This window comes from Rattus norvegicus (genome assembly GCF_036323735.1).
Source record: "Rattus norvegicus strain BN/NHsdMcwi chromosome Y unlocalized genomic scaffold, GRCr8 chrY_unlocalized_1, whole genome shotgun sequence".
NCBI classification, from domain to species: Eukaryota; Metazoa; Chordata; class Mammalia; order Rodentia; family Muridae; genus Rattus; species Rattus norvegicus.
Genome location: NW_026947367.1, coordinates 355,751 through 373,258, shown reverse-complemented (window position 1 = coordinate 373,258; position 17,508 = coordinate 355,751). Strand labels below are relative to the sequence as shown.

Here is a 17,508-nt window from a genome sequence, read left to right as displayed (position 1 = left end):
ATATGTATTTCACTTTTTTATTGTACAATCCTTGATTGGGGACTTTATAAATATTCCTCAATGTGTACTCAAAAATTCAGTTCTCCAATTCCATTTTCTGCAATGGTTTTGGCAACAAAGTGGGCCCAGCTCTAGAGTGAGTATAACAGTGTAAACATTGTGTACCTACTTCAAATGATAAACTCCCAAATCCTTAATTTATCCAAAGATTACTAGACATCAATACTGCAAAGGATCACATGGACTATAGAATTCAGTTCTCTATTCCCATTTATTATCAGTACTACAATAGCAACCTTAATGTGTTCCTGTGCAGGACTTGAGGGTTGGATGTTTTACCATGATTCTTTGTTAAGGCCAAACATAAGATAATGGAGGATGAGCAGGGAGAAGAACGACTAGAGGACCAGTGAAACCTCATCTTCCATAGGTTCAAAAGAACAGGAGGGAGTCTATTTGACATTGTCATTTGTGGATTCTACATTCTTGACCTAGTTGCTCAGAATCCAAATTAAAATTCCACATAATGTCACAGCTGTAGGAACCAACAAAATATATATACTAAACCAATATTCAAAGACTATACATGGGTAGACCTCGGACTCAATTGCATCTGTAGCAGAGGATGACCTGTTTGGGTCCCAATGGAAAGAGAGGCCCTCGGTCCTCTCTAGTTTTGATCCCAGTTAACGGGAATGTGAAGGCGCAGTAAGTGAGCCTATAGAAGGAGGAGAGTGGGACCGATTAGGGATCTTATGGGCAAGAAATAGGGAAAAGAAATAATATTTTAAATGTAAATATATAAATATCCAATTAAAAGAGCAATATAATTTGTTAAAAAATGATAAAAAATGAAAGAAATAAAAGAAGAGAATCTGCCAGCTAATTAGAACTATTCATTCAGTAACCTAAAGTGTCGTTGTCAGGGAATGGTAGAGTAATACTAGTGGAAAGACTGAGATGACGAAATCTTAGGTAGAAGCACTTGTCTCTTCCAGATATCAGTGACAGACACAAACTGCACTATAGGAATCCAAAGCATGAAAGAGTTTACTCTGAGCTCAGGACACAATTCTTGTCTTTCCCTTCTTCCTAAGGAACTTTTCCTCCTGGCCCAAAAGGACAAAGGCCATGAGCTCTCAGAAAAACAACTTTGCCCTTTCCAACACTTGGCTTTTGGGATATGGAAATTAATGATATAAAATATCTGACTTTCAAGAAAAATAACAACAAGGGAAGTCCAGATGCTTCTGAGAGGCTCCCTGCTCCATATTCCCATATGTGGAAGGGTCAGATAAAGGCTTTCTCTTCAGTTATCCCACTCAATGCCTACCCATGTCTCACTGAGCTATCCCATAAACCACATCTTCCTTCCTTTCTTTATACAAGACAGAAGGCCAGCTTCCTTTGCCCATCTCTTATCTCTTCATTCTCTTTGTTCTCCTTCTCAAATGGCTGTTTACTCTGAATTTGAGGCCAATTAGTAAACCGTAGAGGTACTGAAGGAATATCTGAGAGGCAGTTGCAGTCACAATAGCACTTGTGACATCACAGAAGAAGCTAGGGCTCTCCAGGTTACAAGAGATTTTTCAGGGAGGGCCTAATGATGATGTTACTGAGAACTGCCATGGCCTACCTGCTGAACAGATTTCCTTACATTGACCAGATTTGGAGATGCCCTTTCCTGGAGTGTTTCCTGTGACATAGTGGAAACCTTTACATGCTACATCTCTCTAAGCTAGGGACTTCTCTCTGCTTCATTAGTGGTTACATGCTCTGAATGGAGAAGTTCGTCAGGGGCTTGGCAAGGTTAGAAAAGTAATAGGAACAAGGAGTGAAGGAGATTCTTCTGGTGAATAATTTTATTCCCCAGTCCAATCCTGTGACATTCAGTTCTATTCCCTAGGTTTCCTCAGTTTTCCATGTGCCAGTATTTACCCTACAGACCTTTAATTGAGTGAACATTGTTTTGCATTATCTGATTGTACATTCATTGACAGGGGACATTATATATATTCCTGCATGTGTACTCAAAATTTCATTTTTCCAATTCCTTTTTTTTTTTTTTGCAATGAATTCGGCAACAAACTTGGCCTGGCTATTGAGTCAATATAGCAGTGGAAATATTCGTACATAAAACTAATGATCAACACACAAATCCTTATTTTATCCAAAAATTACCAGACATCAATAAAACAAAGGACCATATTGACTATAAATTCAGACCTCTAGTCACATTTGATATCTGTACCACACTATCTACCTTCCTGTGTTCCCATGGCCAGACTTGAAGGTTTTAGATATTTTACCATGATTCTTTCTTAAAGCCAAATATAAGAAACAGGAGGATGGGCAGGGTTAAGAAAGCTTGAGGAACAGTGAAACCTGAACTTCAAGTACAGGAGAGAGTCTATTTAATATTGTCATTGTAAAGTCTACATTCTTGACGTAGTTGCACAGAATCCATGTTAACATTCCACCTAACCAAAAAGCTGTAGGCACCAAAAGTGTGTGTATATATATATATATATATATATATATATATATATATATATATATATATGTATATATGTATATATGTATATATATATATATATATATATATATATATATATATATATATATATATATCTGTCACCAATTATAATTGATGAAGCTAAGAAGTGCATTCTGTCAGAAAACGGATATAGCTATGTTGTGAGAGACACAGCTAGAGCATGTCAAATGCAAAAGTGTATGCTATTGGCAAATCTGTGAACTGAAAATGGACCTCTTGTTGGTAGATTTTGAGAAAGGCTAACAAGAGCTGAGGGGACTTTCAACACCATAAGAACAACATTGCTAATGAATCAAAGTTTTCTGGTATGAGACTAATATTGAAAGACTAAACGTGAACAGACCTATGTCTCCAACTGCATATGTAGCAGAAAACGGCCTTGTTGGGCACCAATGGAAGAAGAACCACTTGATTCTCCCTTGGTTTGATTCACAGTTAAAGAGAATTAGAAGGGACAGTAAGGGAGTTATAGAAGAAGTGGAGAGGGACCAGTTAGTGATCTTATGGGAGGAAACTCTTAAAGGAAATAATATTATAGAGGTGAATATTGAAATATACATTAAAAAAACAAATAAAATTTGTAAAAAAATAAAAAAATAAGAAATAAATGAAAATAAAACTGCCAGCTAAACACAGCTGTTGACTGAGAAATCTAATGTGTCAATGTCAGGGAATGGTAGTCAGAGAAATAATATTGGAAATAGTGAGATGGTGAAGTCTCAATTAGAAGCACCTCTTACTCCCAGATATTGGCAACAAAGGGGGTACAGCTATAGAGTGAACAGAACAGTGAAAATATTGTGTGCCTACTTCAAATAATGAACTCTAAATGCATATTTAATCCAAAAATTATGAGACATCTGTAAAGCAAAGGACAACATGGACTTTAGAAAGCAGATCTGTAGTCCCAATAGATATAAGTTCTATAAATCTACCTTTGGTTTTCCCAGGGCCAGACTTGAGGTTTTTGGATATTTTATCATGGTTCTTTCTTCAGAAAAAACATAAGATTCATTTGGATGGGCAGGGAGAGGAATGGCTTGAGGTACAGTTAAACCTCAACTTCAATATGTTCATAAGAACAGGATGCAGTTTATTTGGCATTGTCATTTGTGGATTCTACATTCTTGAACTACTTGCTCAGAATCCATGCTAAAATTCTACTTAACCTCATTGCTGTAGGAGACACTGTATATATATATATATATATATATATATATATATATATATATATATCACCAAAACTAGATATGATTGATGAATGAAGTACATGCTTCCAGGTACCGGATATAGATCTTTCCTGGGAGACACAGCTAAACTTATCAAATACAGAAGTTAATGCTAGTGGCAAACTAGTTTACTGACAACTGATCTGTTGAGATTTTGAGAAAGGATTACAAATGCTGTGTAAGTGAGGGTTCTGAAGGTACCTGGAAGAGAATGTGGGACAAAGGACGCAAGAAGGATGCCAAGACAAGAGCCTGAAAAAGGCATCTATTTTATTTTTCTCCAAGGCTGAATTTATAACATCACAGGGGTTACAGAGGGAGGGGGAAGTAGGAAACATTTACGCAGGGCAAGAACACAGGATTCATTTGGTTATGGAACTGATGTTGAAAGGACGTCAGAAAGTTCACAGGTTTGTTGTATTATTAATCAGCAGGACAACATTATCATATTATTATTTTTCTTGACCACCAGATTTGTATTAGTTTTCTTCAGCTGGCTGGGGATTTTTCATGAACCTAGTTAATTGTTAACTAGGTTAACATGAACCTATTGTTAATTCTAACAATAATAATAACATCTACACAATGGAGGGCTTCAAGGGCATTGCAATGGGTTTCTAGAGGGTCCTCTAGATTCCTTTCTCCTCCTAGAGCACCCTCTAGGGCCTATGGCCTGTGAAAACTAGCAAGTCATCCTGTCACAGCCGTAAGCCCCTAACAGGACCAATAGCGACTACCAAGTGGACTCTCAATCCTCTCCAGTGGTGACTCAAACACTTCAGCCATCAGAGGCAGAAAACACAAGTCAACATTAAACAAAAACCAGACATGACACAGAGACAAAACAGAAAGTAACACAGAACACAAAACACAGATTTGCTTGAGCTTACCTCTGATCTCTTCGCCAATTGTGGTCTGGAGGGAACAGAGTTCCCTGTGATGGACCAAAATGTTGTAAGACCCCATAGTGGACCACTTCTGGAGCACAATCACGGAGCACAGATTGACAAAGTGACCACTGAAGTAGCATGAGGGTATAAGGTTTTAAATCCACATATGTGAGGTTGCTCATCCATACAAGGAGAGCCAACCTTGTACCCATAAACCACACAACTTTTATTCATTACAGGGGGTAGACTTCAGTAAAAGGGTTAGCCCATCCATTAAACAATCACTAACTCTGTACTATCTTTTGAATCAGTTGTTCCCTCCTGGGGGAACTATGGACAAATATTTTTACAAAATCTAAGATTTTTTTTTTAATTTTAAACCTATTTGTGTCCTGAGTGACTCCCTGAGACATGTCACAAAAGATGACTGTAGAATGCTTGTTCCATCACTCAGCAAAAGCTCTGGGATGGGACGGGGGTGGGAGCAAAAGCTCCAAGGGGGAACGAAGGCTTCCACAAACAAAAAGACAGACCAGCCTATTCACAGTGATAGACGTTCTCCTCAAGAACATCTTCAAAGAGCTGCACATTGGTAGCCATTTGTAAGTGAGAGGTCTGAGGGTGCCAGGAATAGAATTGGGGACAAGGGTCGCAAAGAAGGATGTTAAGATAGGAGTCTGATCAAGGCAAAAATTTTATTTTCCTCCAAGGATGAATTTATACCATAACAGGGGTAACAGAGGGAGGCGAGAAGTAAGAAACATTTACTCAGGCCAAAGATACAGTATTGGTGTGGTCAGGGAGTCAGCTGATGTTGACATAATATCAGAAATGTCACAGGTATGTCATATTATTAGTCAGCAGGACAACTTTGAAATATTATTATTTTTCTTGACCACCAGATGTGTATTAGTATTCTGCAGCTGGGTGGGGATTTTCCATGAAAATAGTCATACTTAATTCTAACCATAATAATAACATAAACATTGGAGGACGGCAAGGACATCGCTCCAAAGAAATTGAAGGGGCTTTCAACTCCATACTAAAAGCAATTCCAAAGAAACAGAGATTTCTGGTACTAATCCAATATTCTGTGCATGGACAGAACTATGGCTCCAATATCATATGTTACAGAGGATGGCCCTATTGTGCACCAATGGAAGGAGAAGAACTTTGTCCTTCCCAGGTTTGACTCCCAGTTCAAAGAATGTCAAGGTGCAGTAAGGGAGGTTATAGAAGAAGGGTAGTGGGACCAGTTAGGGGTCTTATTGACAGGAAACTGTGAAAGAAAATAACATTTGAAATGTTAATATAGAAATATCCAATTAAATAAGCAATAAAATTTGCTAAAAAATGAAAAAAATGGAAGAAATAAAAGAAAAGAAACTGCTAGCTTATCTCACCTATTGACTCAGAAATGTAAAGGGTCACTGTAAGGAAATGGTAGAGTCATACTACTGAAAGACTGAGATGATGAAATCTCAACTAGAAGCACTTCTCTATCCCAGATATCAGTGTCAGACACAAACAGCACTATAGGGATCCAAAGCCTGAAGGAGTTTACTCTGAGCTGAAAATACAATACTTGTTCATCCCTTCTTCCTCAGGACCTTTATCTTCATGACAAAAAGAATAAAAGTCATGAGCTCTCAGGAAACAACTGTGCCCTTCCCAATATTGGCTTGTGGAATAAAGAAATGAATGATATAAACACTCTGACTTCCAGGAACCATAAGAACAGGGAAGTCCAGATGCTTCTGAGAGGCTCCCATCTCCTGATTCCCATATGTGGAAGACTCAGATCAAGGCTGTCTCTTCAGGGAACCCACTAAAAACCTACCCAGGACTAATTTAGCTCTCCAATGGACCACGTATTTCTTCCTTTTTTAACACCAAGACAGAAGGGCATCTTCCTTCTTTCCACCTCTGATCTCTTCATCCTCCTTTTCTCCCTCAAAAATGGCTGTTCACTCTGAATTAAAGGCCAATTAGTAAGCCCTAGAGGTACTGAAGGAATATCTAAGAAGCAAGTGCTGTCACAACAACACTTATGACCTCACAGAAGGAGCTAGAGCTCTCAAGGTTACAAGAGATTTTTCAGGGAGGGCCTAATGATGGTGTCACTAAGAACCTCCACATCCTACCTGCTGAACAGCTTTGCTTTCATTGACCAATTTTGAGAGTGCCTTTTCCAGGTGAGTCTTTTGTGACACAGTGGAAACCTTTACATACTATATCTCTCTAAATCTAGAGACTTCTCTTGTCTTCAATAGTGGTTACTTACTCTGAATGGAGAAAGTTGGTCAGGGGCTTGGCATGGGTAGAAATGATTTAGGAAAATAAAGTATAGGAGATTTTTCTAGATAATATTTTTATTCCGAGGTTCATTCCTGTGACATACAGTTCAATTTTCTAGGTTTTCTCTTTTTCCCGACAGGCAGTATTTTCCATATAGACCATTAATTTATTGAATATTATATTACACAAATGTGATCATGTTCTAGTTTTATTTTCTTGCATAGTGCTGAAAAAATGATACCCAATACTGTATTAGAACAAATATTACATAGTACACCTAAAGAAATCAAATTCCTCCCAAGGCCAACGTAACATCATAAGTAATCAATTTCAATTTACAGAGAAATGTTTAAATATTGTATTATTTATCTTTAACAGTACTCAAGAATCTTTAAAAAAACAGAAATCTAAATATCTGTATAAAAATGTCATATCTGCTTTAAATGATCAGAATGCACATCTGTGATTGGCAATCCTTATTAAAACCTATCAGGAACTGAGGCTAAACCTGGGACAGAAATCAGTCATCAACAGTTCAGCCTTTGTGACAGTCACACCATTAGCCTGTGCCGCCATTGTTCTTGATCCCTGACCTTAAAAGGTCCCAGCCTTTCCAAACCTCAAACTGTTACATAATTTTTTTATTACCTCAGAGTCAGTAGGGACAACATCTTAGTCAGCTTCACAAGCAATTTACTTTTCCAAATGTGTTTTAAGGTTGGCGGTCGTCACTGACCATTCTACATTTCCTCGGGAAATGATGGAAGCACTGATCTGCCCCAGAGGCAAATCCTAAAAGATCTTGACCACTGTTATTGCAAATACCAATGGCGCTGCCCTCTGTGTGGTGTGAAGCTCCATGAGGATTTTCATGCACTTCTTAGATTAAGAGAGATATTAGTGCAAAAACCGAGTGACACTCTGCATGAAGTCCTCGTTGGGTCCTGACTCTCCAAGGTCCAACGGGACTGGGCGGAAGAGTGGGCCATACTGCAGGAGTTCTAAAGCTGTGCGCCATTCCTCCTTCACAGGCCTTGGCCATACTCCATTTCAGAACAAAATTTGAACCATGCTTTTAACCTGGATAGAATTTCAAATACTATACTGAGTAGGAAGTGTGGGCATCCTTACATTGTCCTTAACTTTAATGGAATTTCTTTATGTTTCTTTCCATTTAGGTTGATGTTGCGTGCTGGCTTGCTGTCCATTGCTTCTATTATGTTTCTGCATAGGACTGGTATCACTGATCTCTCTGATGCTTTTATCATGAAGGGGGGTTGGAATATTTTTGCAAGCTTTTTCAGCACCTAATGAGATTATTATGTGATTTTTTTTTCTTTCAGTCTCATTATATAGTAGATTATATTGATGGATTTTAAGATATTGAACCGTCCCTGCCTCCCACTAGATATTAATAATTACATAGCATAACCAACAGAAGGGATGTCATATTCTCACGCATACTCTTACAGCTCTCCAAAAAAACAAAAACAAAAACATGCAAACAAAAAAATCATGCACCCTACAGAACAGATCTAATACTCACAAAAACACTCAAGCATCCCAATCGAAAAAACAAAAACCAAAAAACATGCAAGCAAAGAAAAAGCACTGCTCCTGTAACATCAAAATAGCATGAACTAAATATCACTTCTCATTAATACCTTTAAGCATTAATGGCCTCTACTCAGCAGTAAAAGGACACAGGCTAATACAGTGGATTTAAAAACAGGATCCATCCTTCTTTTGCACTCAAGAAACACAATCTAGCAGCCGAGATAGACACAACCTCAGACTAAGGGATCGGCAAAGTTTTCCAAGCAAATGGACACAAGAAACAAGATGGTGTAGCCATTCTAACATCCGGCAAATCATACTTTCAACCAAAAGTAATCAAAACAGATGGGGAAGGACAATTCATATGCTTCAGAAGAAAAATCCACCAAAATGTCATCTCAGTTCTGGATGTCTATGTGTCAAAGACAAAAGCAGCAACATTGGTGAGAGAAATATTCCTGAAGCTTAAATATCACATCGAACCTCAAATATTAGTAGTGGGGAACATCAATGTCCCACTCTCACCAAGGACAGGCCATTGAGACAGAAAATAAAAAAATGTAAATGATGTAACTAATACGGGGTTCAATTAGATTGACCTCAATGATATCTACAGAATAGTTTACTCGAACACAAAAGTACACTCTTTCTTTTCAGTACCTCATGGAACCTTATCATAAACTGACCATGTTCTCCCACTCTAAACAAGCCAGAACAGATACAGAAAGACTGTGCTAACCATTGGATCTTTCAGATCACCACTGATTAAAACTGGACTTCAACAATAAGAAAAAGTGTATGAACTCATTGAAATTAAATAGCTCGCAACTGAAAAACAACCAGTTCCAAGAAGATATGAAAAACAAAAAGGGTTCCTAGAATTTAATGAAAATGAAGGCACAGCTTCTTCAAACTTAAGGGACATAAGGAAAGTAGTGCTAAGAGGAACTTGCATATTCAGCACTGGGCACTTTCATAAAGAAACCGGAGAGACCACACACTAGCAACTTCACAGCACACCCTAAATCTCTAAAATAAAAAGAAGCAAATACATATTAAAGGAGGAGACAGCAAGAAATGATCAGACTCGGGGTGAAAGTGATCCATCAGAAACAAAGAGAATACAAAGATCAAAAAAAAAAAAACAAAAAAAAAACAAAAAAAACCAAGAGTTGGTTCCTTGGAACATCAACCTGACAGACAAACACACAGACAGATAATCTAATAGGTTGAGAGAAATCATCCAAATAACAAAAGCAGAATTGAACCAGGGAGCCGTATCAATGGACACTGATGAAAGTCACAGAATCTTTAGGTCTCACTTCAAATACCTGCTGTCTCAAAAATTAGAAGCTCTGAACAAAGTGAATGATTGTGTAGACTGATTACACTGATCACAGGTAAATTCAGGTAGGATAAACTATGTAAATAGCTCTATAACAACTAAAGAGACACAAACAGTAATTAAGTTTCCCCACTGAAACAGCCCCAGGGCCAGATTGTTTGAGTACAGACTCCTACCAGATTTTCAAAGAATTCTCAACCTACTCCAAAAAACAGAAACAGGAGGAAAATAGCCAAACTGATTCCATGTCACCACTGTCACCCTGACACCTAAATCACAAACGACTCAACAAGGAAGAATTTCAGACGAATTTCCCTTACGAACATTGGTGGAAAAATTACTAGGTAAAATGTTCCAATATAATATCCAAGGGCATATCAAAACCACCATTCAGTGCCATCATGTAGGCTTCCTCTTGAGGTTGCGGGAGTGGATCAATCTAGGTAAACCCATCAAAGTGATCCACCATATAAGCAAACAAAACTGAAAAAAAAATATTCTACCCTCAGGATTTCCCATTAACATGCGAGCTCACTTGGAGTTAACTTTGTGGATGTTGCATAGCATGCAGTATATTTATGTGTGTGTGTGTATATACATATATATAATATTATATAATAAATTAATATATTAAATTATTATATACTAACATTATAATAATATAAGTAATATTAATATACTATATTAACATTTTAAATTGTTATATATCAAAGTTATGCTAATATATAATAAATATTACTCTAGTATATTAATATATTGAATTATATTATTATAATAAATAATAAATAAAGATATAGTACATTAATATATTAAATTATTAAATATTAATGTCATGATTCAATATAATTAATATTTATATATTATGTTAGTATATTAAATTATTATATAGTAATAATACTATACCTCTCTTACCCTATTCTGACTCTCTACCTAACCCCATCCTCCACCCTCCATTATCAAATTTCCTCTCTGGCTCCCTGTCATAGGCTCTAGCATTTACTGAACAATTAAAATAGACAGAAGGTTCATATGCGATCTCCTTAATACATGATAGAGGTCTAGTTAGAGGCATCCTCCTTTGAGGAAGCTGATAAATATAAGGATACAAATACCGTTTGCCGGGGAAGATCAAAACTGAATAATGACATTGCATATCTATTCAGTGGATTCTGAAAGAACGAGGAATATTCTTCCTATAGACCTAGCTGTACTACTCCTGGCCTTATGTCTGAAAAGACATCTGCCATACCACAAAGACACGTGCTCCATCATGTTCCTAGCTTCATTCTTCATAATGAGTAGAAAATAGAAATAACCGAGATGCCCCTCAATGAAAGAATGGCTACAGAATATGTGGTTCATTTACACTATGGAATACTACACAGCTATGAAAAATAAGGACATTGTGAAGATGCGGTCAAGTAGATGGAATGGGAAAGTATTGTTCTGAATGAGGTAACTGAGACCCAAAATAACATGTACATGATTAAATTTAAGTGATTAAAAGAGGGTATTAGCCATAAAGTACAGAATTCACACGCTGCGATCTACAGAACCAAAGAGGCTAAACATGAAGAAAGATCCAAGAAAAATGCTTTGATTTCACTCAGAAGGAGGAATAAAATAATGAGAGGAGGCAGATGGAAGGAAAGGATTTGGTGGCTGAGGGGATGGGAAGGGATATGGGGTTTGAGAATCATTTCTTGGGAGAGGCGTGCAAAAGGGACAGAGAGCGAAGAGGAGAAACTGAAATCAGTGACTGTCCAGGGTTGGTGCTATCTCTATGATTTGCCTGCAATCTGGGATGGGTGAGGCTACCCTGGCATCGATGAGGGTGACTTTAGCTGAGACTCGTAGCAATGCGGATACAGATACTGAAATGGTCACTTTCCGTAGCCACGGAGGACCTATGGTGGAAGGTTAAGGACACAAACCACCCCCAAAATTTTGACCCAAAAATTGCCCCCTCTATAAGAAACACAGGGACAGAGATGGAAGAGGAAATGAGGGAATTGTCAAAGGATAAGTGGCCGGATGTGAGACTTATCCTATGGGCAGACGGCAAACCCTGACATTATTAATGGTCTTTTCTTGTGTTTGCAGACAGGAGGGTAGCATTATTTTCCTCTGGAAGGCACAATGGAGCAGCCGACTGAAACAGCTGCACAGATGCACGGCCAAACATTGGATGGAGCTCAGTGAGTTCCACTGGAGAGCTGAGGGAAGGGCTGGAGAAGCAGAGGAGCTTAACGGGTTTCACGATATTCCATGACAAAACCAAATTTACACAGTATCGTTCCACATATCCAGTCCTACAAAGGATAATCAATGGCAAAGTCCAACACATTGTGGCAAGTAAAACCATAGATAAAGAAAGAAATTAAACTTTTCTCAACAAAACAGAGAAGAGAAGCACACAAACATAAACTAACTTCAAATTATGAAAAAACAGAAAGCAACCATCACTATTCCTAAATATCTCTAAACATCAAAGAACACAATTGCCCCCTAAAAAGACACAAATTAGCAAACTGGATATGGAATGAGGACCCAGCATTTTGCACTACAGGGAACACAGCTCAGAGAAAAAGACATTACCTCAGACTCCATATTTACACAATGTATGGAGAAGAGTAAATATCCCCTTTCTTCACACAGGGGACTCTAGGTCATACTGTCCAAAAGGAGAGGCTCCAAAATTTTCACATATACATCAGAGAAGCTAGAATTTTCCAAAACTAAGCAGGATTCTCTGAGTAGTACTCTATCTCATTAAGAGACGGTGGGACAAGAAACATCTACTAAAGGAATTCTACCCACAGCCACATCTTAGGAAAGGCTGGTTGATGTGACACATATACAAAAGATTTTCTTGGACATATTCCATCTGTAGAGAACATTATGGATCCAACTGTATGTGAACCAGGAGTGGTGGAACATGAAATGCAAACACTAGTGGCTGTAGCATCCTTGATATCTGAGGAAATTGATTCCTTGTTTTCCATTTGTGCAAAAGAATGCATATGACCTCTGCAGGTTTCACGGGGGACTATTTGAACTTCCTTATCTCCTCAAGATCAGGCCATCTTCCCCAAATACAGAAGATGCTACGCACACTTACAAATATGAACAAATGGTTGCCAGTCCTTTTTTATACCCAAAATCGGGCCCAAAACATCTGCAAAGTACATCAAATACTTTGGATTTTACCTTATATTCTGAAGGGGCCTTGGACCCTGTTTTGCCTACCAGTCAGGCTTTGGAACCTGCCACTTCTACACAGAACTCTATTTCCACTTCTCCAGCAGAAGAAATTTTTTTTGGAACTTCCTCAATTACACAAAAATATCTAGAAACATCCTTATCTGATCAAGAGGCTCTCAGCCCCCTCACATATGTCCATGATGCTCTAGGACAGGTCACATCTTCTGAGGTAGTTCTAATACCTACCCCCCATTCTGATATCACAGTCAGCATTTCTAAACATATACACAGTACATTATGACCTTCCTCATCTGAGAAGGATGTCTTAGGATCTACTGCATCTGAAAAACATGCTTTACAACTATCTCCATCTACCCAAGTAGATTTATTTCACATGTCCACTCTGGGGAGAAATAGTCAACATTCTCCCTCTACCAAAATGGACCACAGGCATCCAGTTTCTAGAAACAAAGGGTTAAGATTTGAACCTTCTGATGGACTCTTGAGAAATTTCTCCTCTAAGGAAGACAGTTTCAACATTACCCCTTCTGCCAAAAGGGATCCTTTGCCATCTTCTGCTGCCAAAGAGACACCAAAAGCTAGAATATTCCTCACGTGAGTCCCACACGTTCTCCATCTGTCCAAAGGGTCTTGAAATTTTCCAAAAATGATGAAGGAATTGTGGAAATCTGCCAATCCTTCCAAGGGCATGCTGGATATACCATATTGTCCCAGGATGCTCAAGTACCTCCGCCTTCTACCAAAAAGGCATGTTCACCAATCTGCCCTAGGGTTTCAGGGAATTTCTTCACCCCTCTCTAGGGTTCCAGAAAGTGTTCTCCATCCTCAAAGTAATTTGTCATTGTGAAAATTATACTCCAAAATACAATAACACTTTTTATATTTCCAAAGGTATGATGGAAAGTCCACATCGAAAAAAAAATCATTTGGACCTTGTGCCATTAGCCCAAGTATATCAGAAAAATTCCATGTCCTCTAAAGCATCAAAAAAATCAATCTGGTTCTATGACTCTTCCTGGGAAACATTTACCATCAGCAATAGAATCCCCAGGACCATCAAAATCTAAAAAGGGGTATCTAGAATATTTATCATCTGCCCAAAGGTCTTTAGGATGTTCAGCAACTTCTCCATGAGCTTGGTTAACCCATAGAACAAAAGAACTAAAGCCATCATCCCAGGGTGTTTTCACAAGAACCACATAGTTTTTCTTTTCTTTTATGCCAAGACATAAGGCCAGCTTCCTTCTCCCCATCTCTGTTCTCTTTACCCTCTTTCTTCTCCCTCCAAATGGCTGTTTACTCTAAATTAGAGGCCAATTAGTAAACCCTAGAGGTACTGAAGGAATATCCGAGAGACAGTTGCTGTCAGGACAATGCTAGAAACATCACAGAACCAGTTAGGGCTCTCCAGGATACAAGAATATTTCAGGCAGGACCCAGTGATGATGTCAGTGAGAACTTCCATTGCCTACCTGTTAAACAGCTTTCCTTACATTGACCAATTTCGAGGGTGTCTTTTCCATGACTGTCTCCTGTGACACAGTGGAAACCTTTACATACTACATCTCTCCAATGCTAAGTACTTCAATTGTTTCATTAGGGGTTACATTCTCTGAATGGAGAAAGTTAGTTAGGGGCTTGGCATGGGAAGAAAAGATCTAGGAACATGGAGTGGAGGAGATTCTTCTGGATAATAATTTTATTCCCAGGTCCATTCCTGTGACATACACTTCAATTTCCTAGGTTTTCTCTGTATCTCTAAAGCAAGTATTTTCCCTACAGACCTTCAATTGAATAAATATTGTATTAACTATTTTGTCTACATTCCTTGAGAGGGGACGTTATACATATTCCTGAATGTGTACTCAAAAATTCTGTTTTCCAATTCAATATTGGCAATGACTTTGTCAACAAAGGGGGCACAGCTAGAGAGTGAGTATAAGAGTGTAAATACTGTGTACCTTCTTCAAATGATAAACTCCCAAAAACTTATTTTATCCAAAAATTACCAGACATCATTAAAGCAAAGGTAAGCATGGACTATAGAATTTGGTTCCCTTGTCCCATTTGATATCAGTTCTGCATTATCTACCTTACTATGTTCCCATGACAAGACTTGAAGGTTTTTGATGTTTTACCCTGATCCTTTCTTCAGGCCAAACATAAGATTCAGGAGGATGTGCAGGATGAGGAATAGAGTGTGGTCCAGTGAAACCTCAGCTTCATTAGGTTCATAAGAACAGGAGAGAGTCTATATAGAACTGTCATTTGTGGATTCTACTTTCTTGATCTTGTATCCCAGAATCCATGTTAAAATTCCATCTAACTTCGTAGCTATAATTTACATATATATATATATATATGTGTGTGTGTGTGTGTGTGTATACATATAAATGTGTGTATATAGATGATATAGATATATATTTGTACATATAGATGATATGTAGATATATAGATATATAGATAAACAGATATACAGATATAGATATATAGATATATAGTTATATAGATATATGGATATATAGATATATAGATATATAGATATACAGATTATAGATATGGATATAGATATAGATATAGATAGATATATTAGCCACCAAAATAGATAAGATGGATGAATCTTAGAATTGCATCATTAGAAGAAACAGATATAGGTCTTTCCTGAGAGACACAGTTAGAGCATGTCAAATACAGAAGTGAATGTTAGTGGCAAACCAGTAAACTGAAAACGCATTTGTTGTTGGTAGATTTTGTGAAGGGTTACAACAGCTGAAGGACCTTTTAATCCTATAAGGAAAACCATGCCATCGAACCAGAGTTTTCTGGTTGTATACAAATATTCAATGATTGTACATGGATAGAACTATGGCTCCCACTTCATATGTAGCGGAGAATGGTTTTGTTGTGCACCAATGGAAGGAGATGCCCTTGGTCTAAACTAGGTTTTATTACCAGTTCAAGGGAATTTCAAAGAGCAATAAGAGGGATTATACAAGAAGGGTAGGGGGACTGGTTAGGGATCTTATGGACAGGAAACTGGAAAAGGCAAACATATTTGAAATGTAAATATGGAAAATCAAATTAAAAAAGCAAAAAAATCTTGCTAAAAATAATAAATATTAAATAAGTTAAAGATAAGAAAACTGCCTTCTAATCATACATATTGAATGAGAAATCTAAAGGGTCACAATCAGGCAATGGCAGTCAGAGTAATCCTAGTGGAAAGACTGATATGATGTACTATAAACATGTCTAACTCCCAAATACCAGTATCAGACACAAACTGCACCATAGGTAATCCAATAATTAAGGAGTTTACTCTGAGCTGAGGACACAATAATTTTCTTTCACTTCTTCTTTAGGACCCTTTTCTTTTGGGCAAAAAAAATAAAAGGCATGAGCTCTAAGGAAAAGGACAGTGCCCTACTCAACACCTGGCTTTTGTGATAAATATATTAATGATATAAACTCTCTGAGCTCAAGGAATCACTAGAAGCAGGGAAGTCCAGTTAGTTTTGACAGGTTCTAAGCTCCTGAACCCATGTGTGGAAGGATCAGATCAGTTGTATCTCTTCAACGTACCTACTCAACTCCTACCAAAGACTCAGTGAGATTTCCCAGGGTCAACATGTTTCTTCCTTTTTCTTATACCAAGACAGAAGGCCATATTCTTTCTCCCCATCTCTGAGCTTTTCATCCTCTTTGTTCTCACTCCCAAAATGCTGTTTGCTCTGAACTAGAGGCCAATTACTAAATCCTATAGGTACTGAAGGAATATACGAGAGGCATTGCAGACATGACAACATGATATTACAGGAGAAACTAGGGATCTCCAGGATACGAGAGATTTTTTCATGGAGGGCCTAATGATGATATAACTGAGAATTTCCATGGCCTACCTCTAAACAGCTTTCTTTACATTGAGCAGTTTCGAGAGTGCCGTTTCCAGGTATGTCTCCTGTGACACAGGGGAAAACTTTATTACTCCATCTCTATAAAGCTAGAGACTTCTCTTTTCTTCCATAGTGGTTACATGCTCTGAATGTAGAAAGTTAGTCAGGGTCCTGGTATGGGTAGAAATGATCTGGGAACTTGGAGAGGAGGACTTAATTCCAGGTCCATTCCTGTGATATACTGTTCAATTTTCTAGTTTTCTCTGCCTTGTATAGCCAGGTATATTCCCTACAGACCTTTAGGTGATTGAATATTGTATTTCACTTATCATTTGTACATTCCTTGATGGGGGACTTTATAAATATTCCTGAATGTGTACTCAAAAATCCTGTTTTATTATGCCATTTTCTGCAATGATTTTGGCAATGACGTGGGCCCAGCTATAGAGTGAGTATAACAGTGCAAATACTGTGTACCTATTTCAAATGATAAAGTCCCAAATCCTTATTTTAT

The 17,508-nt window shown here is 37.8% G+C and overlaps 1 long non-coding RNA gene across 1 annotated transcript; it reads left to right on the top strand.

Moving 5' to 3' along the window:
• Window positions 1-6,783: 6,783 nt before the first annotated feature.
• LOC134484554 (uncharacterized) lies at window positions 6,784-14,914 on the top strand. The gene is made up of 3 exons (XR_010062002.1): window positions 6,784-6,871; window positions 8,153-8,211; window positions 11,980-14,914. It is a non-coding gene; the product is annotated as an uncharacterized LOC134484554 (long non-coding RNA).
• Window positions 14,915-17,508: the final 2,594 nt, after the last annotated feature.